Consider the following 12,941-nt stretch of genomic DNA (forward strand, 5'->3'; position numbering starts at 1 on the left):
GTTATTTTATGTGGATGTATTTAAAGTCTTTACTGAGTTAAGTCACCATTAATATAGTATGCTCTGCAGTAGATGTGTAGTCTTCAATAGTTGATACATCAATTTACGATACAAATTAAGAATAATTAATTAAAAGCAAGATATATTTAAAGTAGGTACTATTTCTGGAGTCTGGCTGTCATGATATGACTGAATCACCCTTAAATTTATAAGTAATACAAAGTATCACAACTACATTTAATTTCCCTTGGGTACACTCATGCTTTTTTGAGGCCTTTTATTTAGTTATTGTGTTGGTCTGACTTCTCATTTGTAGAATGTGATAAGCAGTACGTAACATGGCTGCAAGGGCAAAGACCCAGCAAGGATATTCTTTATAGCAATTTTATTGTTCATAGTAGCCTTATTGTAGCAGGAAATGAGAATTTTAAAGACTTTTTTTATTGTTGTTATTCTAATATACCTACTGTCAGAAGCTCATTTTTAAAATTTGGTGATAAGAATTCCTCAAGCTAGAGACTTCTTTTGCTTACCCTGTGAAATGTTATTGCATCTCATTGGCTGAGTGAGAAACTTAATAAAATAATTTTCCCTCCTAATTGTATGGCTTGAGATCTTGGCACTGTGCCATGACAACTGCATTCAAAAGCATTAGCATCAATGTTGCCCCTGCTGCAGTAGGAACAATCCTTAGAGCAACAGAATAAATGAAGGATGGAGAGGTCTCTGGCTGGTTGACTCTATTCTAGGAACATTACAAAGAAAACAAGATTCTTAAGACGTCTTAGAGCAGAGGTGGTAGTTCCTGCCAGATCAGTTTTCCAGACCTAGCATTTTTTGTTTCTCCAGCTTCTGCTTATGGCAAAGGTTAGCCTTACATCCTTTATATTCCCTTATACCCTTACAGTTATCCTTATACTTCATCCTCAGTAAGAGGATTGAACTGTCAACCTTTAGACAGCCACTTGCCACTCTTATTGGTAACTCATAGGGGGTTGTACTAACACCTTCTGAATTTGTTTCATCTGCTTGTCTAAACCACAGTTAAAGTTACCTACTTACCTGGTTCAATCAGATTCAAGAGACATAAAGGCAACAGGGGAGGAAAAAAAAAACCAATTGAAGACCATACTTGCCGAAGGAGAACATCTTCCAAATCAGAACATGTAAGCTTTGATTTGAATTTTAAAGAACTGGAGAGAGTGTCCAAGGTGCAACTAGTCCTGAACTTGAAATGTGTGCTCACCTTTGTTTCTTTCTATAGTCATATAAACATCTGAGACTTAACAAAAAAAAAAAGCAGTGAGATGTGGAAGAAGAGGATAAATCATAGCCTGTATTTTGGAGGTCAATGGAAATACATTTTATATATTATGGCTTCACTTTTCTCCCTCTTTCCCTTCCCCTCAGCCCCATGCTGGCTATGTGAATTTCTTAAAGATGAGACTAGGTTTTGTTGGAGTAGGACTTTCAGATCTTTGCTTCGTGTATCTTTGTTTCCTGACAATGGACACCACTGTCTTACTGGGCCATGTTGCAGTGGCCACCTTGTGCCAAAGTGAGTCACTGTCTAGACTGGGGTTACACAACTAAGGAAATAGAAATTTAAGTTAATAAGTAAAAAATGGAGACTGACTTAATGAAGTCAGGGAAATAATTAGAAAAACTTCCTCATAAAACCAGGAAATAGCCTGTATATTATGTATGCCAAAGAAAGAGAGAGATGCAAATTACTTACGAATTTTTTTTTTCCATAAATTAATGTTTTCAGTCAAAGCAGCAAGAAAGCTTCATCTTAATTTTCAAAAATACTTGGGGTGAGCATTTTTTGTTTCGGAAAATCTCATTGTTGATACACTAGGTGTGCTATAACAACATCTTAGGCCAGTATTATAAGCAAGCTATTTCTTTCCTCTAAGGAAAAATACAATGCACAGATTAGAAAAAAGGATACAGCATATAATGTGAGTAAGAAAACAATTGACATACCTTCTTACTACCAGGATTTTTGTGAGTATGTTTTTCTAATGTAATTGTACGCATACAACTTATACAGCCTGACTTCAGCAACATCATCTAATTGGGGGGGGGGGCGGAATCTTAGGGCATTACTTAATGCATTGGATTTTGATGCAGTTAAAAGAATTGCAGTTATCTTTGGTTTGTATGTCACTGATATAGATTCGTAGAATGGTTTAGGTCTGAAAAGGGCCTTTAAAGATTACCTAGTCCAAGACCCCTGCTGTGGGCAGGGACGTCTTTTACAGGATCAGGTTGCTCAAAGCCCCATCCAAGCTGTACACTTCCAATGAGGGCCATCCACACCTTCTCTGAGCAACCTCTTCCAGTGTCTCACCACCCTCATCATAAAGAATTTCTTCCTTATGTCCAATCTAAATGTACACTCTTTCAGTTTAAAACCATTACCACTTCAGAGTTGTTTGTCTGTAGGTATTGGCAATTATTGATATACTTTGATTCTGGAATGTTGCCCCTAAAATGCTGTCATGTCCCTTGATCTCTGATAGCTTAATTTCTGGCTTACAGTTGTAAGATAATGGAACTTCTTAGTATTTTTTAGGGGTACTTGCTTTAGTATCAGTATGAAACACAGAAAGAAGTTTTTCAAATACCAATCTAGTCATAAGCAAAACCGCTGTAAGATTGGCTTGCATAATGGAAGCTTTGAGATTTGTAATGCTGTGGCTGACTTCTGTGTTGCACTGCTGAAGTTCGGATATTTGCCTGGGTACAGAGGCTTTCCAGAGCTTCCTGCTGTGAACTGAATAACCCAAAATACATATCAGAAATGGAACTGCTGGGCAAGCAGATAAAACATGGCACAACAGGGCTTGTCTTGTTCTCCTATGAATTTTGGAGAAATACGGTAATACTGTCAGCAGGAACATACTAAAAGGGCACAAAGTTCACTCTCAGACTTCCCACTGTTGTGAAAATGTGACAGCAGGATAATTTTACATCCAACAATTGCAGGTCACTATAAATGAGAGCAAAAGCATTCTATATCATGCATGTAACTTAGCACTTCTTCAGCCTTTTGCATTCTTTCATCTTTAAATTGACAATATAGGAAAAACAGTAATGTATTTTCAGTTATGAAATAAAATACTTTTTCCAAAACTTTTTTCATTGATAAATCTGACAGTTATTTCAGTTTCAAACCAGTTAGGTTTGAAGTGCCTCTCTGATACAGTCTTCCCACTGAGGAGGGTGCAGTAACAGTACTTTTATTTAGCTCTGAATTAAAGTGATGACATTTCTTGCTGTTCTGTTTAGAATGAGAGCTAAGATATGCAAAGATATGCAAGCTATGCATAAGTTGGATTTGTGAGAAACTTTGTAGCAATGCTGTAGTAAAGGATGATCTCTGCAATGGTTGCGTGTTAAGGCATAAATACATTGTTTCACAGAATGTGTTGGCTCCTCAGTATGAAACCCAGCAATTGTTCTTTACTTAAGTATTTCAGTGTGGATTTGATTCTCTTTGTGCTTTTTAAAATCCAATTTCAAACTGTTTCCATCTAAATTTATTTCTCTGATAAGTCGTATTTCTGTCTTCTAAAACCAAATTGCTTATGTATAATTTTGAAGAGAGCTTTACATTGAGGAAGCCTGAGATATTCCTGGTTGTGTGATCTTTTAAGAGCAAAAAGCATAATGTTCTTCCTATGTGCCGCCTCCTATACAGTGATGTCCCGTGGTGGCTTTTCAGAAGGTAATCATGTGCATCAGTCACTTCTGAAAGGTTCCTGTTCTGATTTTAAACTGGGAAATCACTATCAAAAACTACTGTGAAATATCTAGGGTTATGGCTTCCTAGAAATCATGATTCTTATTTCATCAGATGTCTGTTTCATTTAACTAAAGATTTTTAAATAAAATACAGGCTTAGCAAGCATAAGCTGAATCTTACCTGGATTCAGTGAAACCACCATGGGACTAGTGAATCTAGAGTTCAGATTGACAGCTCTGAAGCAGCCAGTCGTGCTGGACTGTGGTTTTCAGTGGTGGAGCCAGAAGTCTGAAAGCTCTGCAGCTCTAGGTCTGATTGCACAGTGGTTTCATACTATTGAGAGGGTGTTTGGAGCCAAGAGGTTTTGAGATGGGCTCCTGTGTACTTAGGCTACAGGGTAGTCCCCTTTTGGCCCAGAGTCAACTATTGCAGAGGCTCCTGAAGCTACTGAATGAACTTGTCGTTCATGTCCATTTTATTGCTGCTGTTGGCAGTAGGTTACTGGCAAGTTCCCTGAACATCTACAGCTTTTTAGGGGGCAACTTGTTCAAGGAAGACTTTGATCTGATTTGGACTGAGGTCAGATAGAAAAACTGGAACTTTACAAACTGCTCTGGAGCCAGCCCTTTTTAGATTGTTCTGTGTGTAGAATAGTGATTAAAATTCATGAAAGCAGGGGAATAGAAATAAACTAACACTTTCAGGTGCTTGTTACCCTATTTGTTACTGTCATAACCAGCATATACAACAGGCTTTGTATCACAAGCCTAACACTTTTCTGACTTTGAAGTACTAAGGACTTTGTTGACTATGACTCTGGCTCTTCTTTCTGTTGCAGCTATTACCAAGCTATCTCCTTCTCAATGAACTAGGAAGTAGTAAAACATTGGAAAACATTTTAGGCTTTCACAGCTAACGATGTTTAATGATGTTTATGGAGAAGGAAGAGCATGGCTGGGAGTGAAGGGTAGAAATATGTGATTAAAGTTCCAGTATGCAATCTTGCGGTGTGTAATAGGCCTGATGATGCTTACATGTACTGTATTAAGAACTCTCATTACAATTCAGAAGAGAGATCCCGGATTCATGGAAGTTACCTGCAACTATTGGTTCAATGTTCAGCAGCAGCCAGAAAAGCCTGCAGAGGCATTGGGCATCATCAGAAAGACACTGAGGACAGGAGAATTAGTGTCTTTTTGTTCCTGTGTAAAGCCCTGGTGAGCCCTCCTCTTGAGTACTGGGTGCTATGGTCCCCGTATTTCAGGGAGGATATATTGGTATTACAGAATGTAGCGAGAAGATTTTTTTGTTTATTTATTTTTTAAATCAAGATGATAGCTCTTGCCTTTCAAGGAGGGACTTAAGACAGACTTACTAATCTGGAGAGGCGAAGGTTGTAAGAGGACTTATGAGTGAGGCTTACAAATTCATGAAGGTGGTGAACGCAGAACTGTTACTCACCAAAGCCTGCAACCTTAGAACTATGTAACACTCCAAGCTTATAGGACACCTGGTTAGAAAGGGTCTGAGGATGATTTTTGGTCAATTTTTGTTGATTTTTTTTTTTGTTACTACTTTTAAAAGCACAGTGTAGTAAAATTCTGGAATCCTCTGCTACAGCGTATTGTAGAGGCAGGTGATTTCAGCAGGTTAAGAAAAGGAATTTGACGAATATGTTGTCAACAGGCCTCTAAAGAGAATACAGGGATCTGCTCTCTAATTTCTTTAATTACACAGTTGTATATACTGAGAGAATGGGAGGATTGTACTACAAAAAGGCTCAAGCTTACATGTTCTTCCTGAATATTGTATTTTGTTGCCCCTGTTACACACAATACTGAGCTAAAATGCCTATTTGTCTGACTCAGTGAGATATTTCTTATGTTCTTATATTAGTGAGCATTGTGATCAGAGAATCAGTAAGAGATTATAGTATTTAGTTAGATTTAAGCTAGTTGTTCTAAAATCATCACTTCATTTTAGGAAAGCTTTTAATTTTTTTCTACTTGTCAATCATCAAAAACAGATTTTAAAGGAAATCTAGTCAAGTGAGTTGAAAAGAAGAGAAAAATAGCAAGCTTAATTAAGCAGATATTGCTTCTCTGTAGATTATGTCATTGTTTTCAAACTGTTTTTTAATAAAGGCTGGTCATGTAGGTGTGTGTTTTCCTGCCTCTTTCTCCAATTGGCTTTTTTTGTCTTAAGTTTTTTTTTCCTCTTCCTCCAGATCTCAAAACAGTTGCACTAGAAATAATGCATACTCTTCGAAATAGCAATACCTACATTTGACAGTAGACTCCAGGGAGTTCATAGAGGATTATCTTTATGAAAGCTTTATGTTGCAGCCATAGTAGAAACTTGAGGGTGAGGAAGGAAAAAAAATGTGGAATATACTTTACAGCTTTCTCATGTTGTTAATCTGTGGAAGAAATCTGATACAATCACAGTTGGGGATGTGAAGGTTAATACTTGCTACTTGAACTTCCCCTGAATTAATAATGGATTTTTCATTCACTGGGAAGCTGACGAATATGTAGATGCATAAAAAGAAGGGAATAAATCTGCTTAAAGGAGAAGAGGATTGATTACCTGGGTAAAATTGACATGAAGGATGATGAGACTGGAATCTTATTACAGGCAGAATTTAGAGTTATTATGGAGTTCATTAATTAATAAAAATACCCTGACTGGGTTAAGTAATGCAATTTTTACTTTGTCTACTTCATCTCCAAATGACATCCTCCAGTTGCCATGAAACAGGTACTGCAAGACACATGCAAAACGTATGGTTGCTTCTGAGGTGGAGAAAATGCTTCATCAAGATAAATTTATAAGATTCTGAGATTTTAAAGTTTGAGTTTCATCAAGTACTGTATTTACGATACACATGGCATTCAGTCATCTTGGAGTTTTTTATCTTCACATATATTCCCATTGTAACTTAATGGGTAGAACTCCTATTTTCAGATTCATGTGAATACCTAACAAATAGTTGGTTAATTGGTAGCAATTAATTGCACTTGCACTGTATCTTTCAGGGAGTAAAAATGAAGAAAAATAGCACGCTTAGATTTTGTCCTTGTGACCTTTTCATTTCAACTTGGTGAGATTAATTTGATTCTGGGGCATGACTGGTATGTTCCCTTCTTAACCAGAAGGCTAACTTGTGATGCAAAGCTTTTAGCGGTTTTGGAAGAACTGTGTGGATAGGAGAGCACATGAGTATTGCTCTTAAATAGTTGGGTGTGCCCTTGAGAATAAGTGTAGAAAAAATTCAAAATGCCTTCTCAGCCATCTTAGAGATGCTTTTCTTTCCTCACCTCTACTTCATCTCCAGTAAAAACAAATTGAAACCCTTCTTACAAATTTCAAAGCTTTCAGAACCAGATATCTGTTGTTAACATGCTGTGCAAAGAATACAGGTCAAATTTCAAACTGTCAACTGTAACAATAGCTTGAGGCAAGCTTGATAACTGTTGTGATAGATTTTTCTCTAATGAAACCATGCTCCTGAAGAATTACTTATAGTGATCTGAGAAACCTCATTTTTAAGGTGCTCATGTATGAGGTTTGCTAACATACTGCTGAACTATAAAAAAGTCAGCTATGTTTTGGTAGAATCCACAGGATGGGGCCTGCAGTAAAGGAAGATAGCCTTGGTTTTAATGAATTCTCGAGGGGTAGGGGGGGAATCCACCAAACCCAAGTTATGTAAAATCCATTAATAGAATCCCTCAATGTGCATGGCTGACCTAGCAAGAATTAAATAATTCACAGTAAAAAAAAAACCCACAAAAAACCCCAACACTATTTTTTTTTTTATTTGCGCAACCTGAAAAAAGTACAACCCCAACTAACTAATTTTCCTTGAAAAAGAAATTGTATAAGTGCTCATAGTTTCCAAGGAAATACCTGACAGATTAAACCTCTTTAAATGTTTTATATGTATACACTTTTGCTGTGGGACCCGTTACAGTACATTGTTATTCAGGCCAGGAGTTAAAAAGGCATTATGAAATGTGTTAAATGAAAGTTTATTTCTGGAAATGAATATTTGTAATGAATTTGGGGGAAGAAAAAATACCAACTTGTGCTTCAAGGTAGGAATTGCTTCCAGGTATGGTCACTTAGAATAGATTTTTCCATAGGAACAGATTATTTCTTTGAACTGTTGTAGAGTTTAACATCTTCCTCTGATCTTGCTCGTCATTAGTTACTTGATAGAAGTCTTTCGGTGTACTCCAATAGTGTGTTTGGGGGAGAACTCCTAGTCATGCTTATTTGTAATTTTGGGTTTTCTTCAGTTTTGTGGTCATGTGATGATATCAGGTTTATATCCTTTCTGATATTCTTGTTTGGATTCAGAACAGTGCATAGTAGAGATCTGGCAAATAGTTAAATAGAAGTATCACCGTTTATTAAGTTGAGGGTAAGACCAGAAACTAACTGTAATGAGCTGAATTTTTTATTATTATTATTATTTATTTAGGAGATGGATGGTGGTGAGTGGAGGATAACTTGTGGTTTTGATAAGAAGATTATTCTGTTTTAAGTAGAGAATGGTTCAAAATAGCCATGGAAAAGCTGAGTAATGTATTAGAACAATTAAATTCTGCTAGGAATATTTAATAATCCTGTTTCCATCATCTAGTTCTCACACACTCTTTAAAAATATGGATTTAAAGCATAAGTGATGTTAGTGTGAGCTTTTATATTCTGTCAGTTCACTACTTAATCTTTTTTGCAGAGAGAATATGGGACTTTATGGTAGAATGTTCTTGTTTCTACATTTTCTCCCTTACAAAATTACTCTAGATTTTAATTTTAAGAAAAAAGTGTGTGTTCAGGCTGCCTGATATTTGACTCCGTGTAAGCATTCAGAAAAAGTGTATTAGGGTTAGATGGCGGGCAGGGAAGACTATTTCACTATATCTTGCTGTTTAATTTCTAAATGAATTTTGTAGCTTCTCAGAGAATCATACAATTTTGGTTTTATTGTTCTTGGGTTTTTCTTTTCTCTTTTTTCCTGCCTGCAAGTGGTCAGTTTTATAGTTAAAACTGTGCAGTCCTCCCTGGAGCTAGGAAGCTATTTCTTTAAGAAAAGTTGGCCTTACATGCAGTGGGATCTCTTGATTTTTTTTTTTTTTTTTCTTTCCTCCATTTGCTAGGTGCACGTAGTATGAGTTTCTAGTCTCACATTTAACAAGGACTTGCAGGTATAGGTGAGGAAGGAAAGGAAGGACTAATAGGTGTGGAAATCAGTATGTAGGAGGTTGGAGAGGCAGGTTGCAAGATGAGTGTGGCACTTACAGCACGATTTTTTTTTGTTTACTTTTTTCCCCAAAGCAATAGGCATACAAAAGTATATCCCTAACCTAATTCTAAGGGAGATTGTTGACACATAACAAGTAAGTATAAACTAGCAATGAACTTGCAATGCTTGTTACTGCCAGAGGAATGAGATCCCGCTTAGGAGGGGTGTTTTCTGGATGGAGATTCATAAGCTTATAATGTAATTACCAGTCTTAAGTAGAAACCAGGGTCATCATTATATTCTTGAAAGAAAGCTGAAAGAAATGATAGTAATGTCTATATTAGGCATACTTTATAATTTGAGCTGTTTGGTGTAAGGAAATCCTCAATGGAAAATGACCTAAGGTTGGCCTGCAGGTGAATTAGCAACTTGGAGTGATACCTTGGAATTGAGGTCTGACTGAAAAGCAGGGTCCATACAAGTGTTTTAATATTTGCTGACCTGGTGCTTGGATAGGTGTTTGGATAAGATAACAGGAAAAAAGTAGCTAAATATATGGGGAATACTGCTCAAGAAAGCATGGAGAGGGGAGGCGAGAAGACAAGTTTTCCTTTCTTGAGCTCTTCAGCGGATAGGTGAATAGTTTGGGATCATTGGGGAACTGCTTAGTCCTGCTGAAGGAACCCGAGATAAGCGTAGAGGGGTTGGGTGGTTCTTTTCAGTTTTCTGTGGGGACTTTTTTCTGTCATCTTTATAATTGCTTCTCTGTTTCTGCTGTCTTTCTGTACCTCTTGGATCCATCAGAAGAAATGCCAGAAATCCCTTGGCTGCTGTCTCAACAGGTACTTCAGCAACCTTTACTACTCTTGCATTGCAACTTGTTCATCTGATTTGCTGTCATTACAGCAGTCTTTTTATGTGCAACATTTATAATCTGCACCATTAATGCTACAAGGAAATTTCGTCTTGTTGTTTTGCATTCGCAGCACCCTTTTAATAAATATTTACAGCCAGGTTTCTAAAATAAGCTTTTTAGATGGATTGCTTTTATAGCATTTTTACCCATGTGAGTAAAAAACAGATCGGATGTGATCAGATTAAAACTACAGAAAAGCATGAGCAATTTATTTATTAGATGTAGCTGAAGTAGAAAGACAGATATAAAGGTTTCATTCATTTGATTTTGGGGAGGTGGAGGGCATGCTGTTTACTGTTGCAGTGTTCTGCGTATTTCCAAAAGCTGTTCTGTTGAACTCACAAAGGCTGTTTCCAGAGTGGTAGCTGACCATAAATGGGACTTCAGTCATTATGAGTGCATCCTAAGTTCAACTGAAATTGTTCGATGCAGCAGTTATGCTAATATTTGCACAATTACCTTTGATATTTCTTATGGCATGGACTTTATGTGAAGTTGCGGTAAGAAAAGATTAGTAATGAACAAGAAGTGCAGATAACATTCTAGACTGTCAGCTTCTTTGTTTAGATTTTGTTAGGTATAATTATTTCATAAAATCAGTTTTGGCAGAATTTACTCTGAAGAACACTTGCATTATAAGTGTTTTGTGAAAAGTTAATGTGATGCTAAGCTTAAGGTTTGTATTGAAGAATTGTCTCTGATCTGTTGAACGGGTGCTCTGTCAGAAGAAAGGAGATTTAAAAAATTATTTATTTCTTAACTAACCATTGGTCCAGCATTATAACAGCCTAGTATTTGGCATCTGAATCATATTTCACATTAAGTCATCTTTGAGTTTTTTAATAAACAAGATAAGCAGTTTATTTTGTGTCTCGTACTCATGGTTCTGAGTAGCCTTTGGGACATGACACATTGTTTACTTTCATATCAATAGTTTTCACAGAAAAAAGCTTCAACAGGAGCTCCATCATGTTCTAGTTGCCAGGCCTTTTAAGTTATCTGGGGATCTTGCCAGTAGTCTTTAAAAGAACACAGCTAATTAATTCTTCCAGTTACTTCGTATTTCTGGCATAAGTGAGCACTAGGGTCTTTGTTGTGCATGCCTGTCTTCAACAGTATAAAGTCACACTGAAGGGTTTTTTGAAATAGCTAAAAGCGGTATTTAAAAGGGTTAGTAAATGGACATTACTACAAAAATAACTTTATATTGTACTGCACTCCAGTATTTAAAAGTTTTCCTTTGTAAGTAAACTCTGCTTTTAATGGGTTTAGGAAGAGTTCTTTCTCCTAGTCACCATTGCTGGATTTCATTTCTGGTGATAATTTTCTTGAATAGATTTTTCAGTTTACTTCTGCAATGCTGTATTGCCCTCATTTTATGCCTGAGTCTCTGAATGAAGCCAAAATGTTGCTGCCAGCAGTTTCCCTTACCTCCTGTTGGTACCCTTTTCTTCTACAGTCTATTTACTGGCAGTCTTGGCTGTTCAGTCTTGCATTTGTGCCTTTTATTTTCCACTGGTATATATAACTTTCTAACAATATTCTGGATGTCCTGCTGCCAGGTTCTGAGTTCTGTGGCTGACAGCAGTGCTACATTTCTGTTCTTTAGGCATGTATCTGTCAAAATAACTTTCAGTTGCTTTAAGCTTTCCTCTAGCAAAATGGATGCTCAGTCTTTTTTATAGTTCCTTTGCAACATCAAGGATTGGGGAAAAAAACCTTTTAATCTGTCTGTACTAGAGAGGCCTCATAAAGCTTCTGGCCTGCCACTTCAGACTTCCTTAAGGTTAATTTGAGTTTATTAATAATCTTTACATATCTTTGAGCTCTACAGTAGGTTTTCCTTTTTTAAGTGATGATTGGAGTGAGATCTTAATATTCATATGATACAAGTGCATTTTTCATCTGCTATATTGTCTGTGAAGCCATATTAGTTACCTATTGTAATTGAAACTGAAGAAAAAAAACAACTCAGGTTTTTTTGTGAATGTGGTAGATATATACTCAGTCCTGTAGGCAGTATTTCTCTGTGAATGAAGATAGTGGGAGCAGAGCCTATTGTGTTTATTTTCTCCCATACTACAGTAAATATAATCATGTTCCACCATGTTGACACATTTGATGCATGTGTACAAAAGTTCTTAGTACCTTCGGTAAAATGATAGAGTAGATGATAATTCTAGCTCTTCCTGCACTAACTGCATACATCTTCTTGGTGCTAAGCCACTGAAACTTAAAAGTACAGTAGTAAAATAAAAATAAGTGGTCTTCCAAGTATTGCATGTTACCAACAAGTAATTGGAATTTACAAACATTGGATGATGCCCCATAAGTCATTTTATGCTTCATGAAGATGCAGAAGAGCTTCTCTGCAGCACTTCTTTGAATTTTAAGGTAGTAATTATAATACTTTGCCATTTCAGAGTAATAAATGGAAATTGTGGTCATTCTGTGTTTTATCAAGACTACAGACACTGAAAAATGAGCTAGAATACAAAGTATTTTATTGAAATGAAGCACTGGGCTGGTGATGTGGAATGTTTGCCTTGTTTTAAATGTTTTAAATAATATTTTTTAATCTATTCTCTGTTTTTCATTAAACGAGTGGATGCATCAAACTTTTTCCATGCAGTTTTTGCTGTAAGAGCTGTGAAGGCGCTGTTTTGCCAATCTGATACATCAGACAAAAGATGGAAATTTATGTAAAGAGGAAATACAATTTTTTTAGTACTGTAGAGGGAATTTGAGATGGAGAGTATAGAATTTACTGTTCTGGTAATGATATAGTGTATTGTGGTATGGGTTACTTCAATGTAGGTTAGAGAAATTGGAAAAAAAAATTAAGAGATCTTAGGAGGATTGAGGTGGGGTTAACTGTTTATTTAGCAGTAAGTTTAATGGGCTGCTCAGTATAAAAGGGGTGGGGAAATGGCATTTGATACTGAACTAAGGTAAACCAGTTTCCTTCTTGTTTATAGAATCCTGTATTTTTCTGGACTTGCTGTGATGTTGCCAGC

Source organism: Gavia stellata, chromosome 2 (assembly GCF_030936135.1).
Source record: "Gavia stellata isolate bGavSte3 chromosome 2, bGavSte3.hap2, whole genome shotgun sequence".
NCBI lineage: Eukaryota > Metazoa > Chordata > Aves > Gaviiformes > Gaviidae > Gavia > Gavia stellata.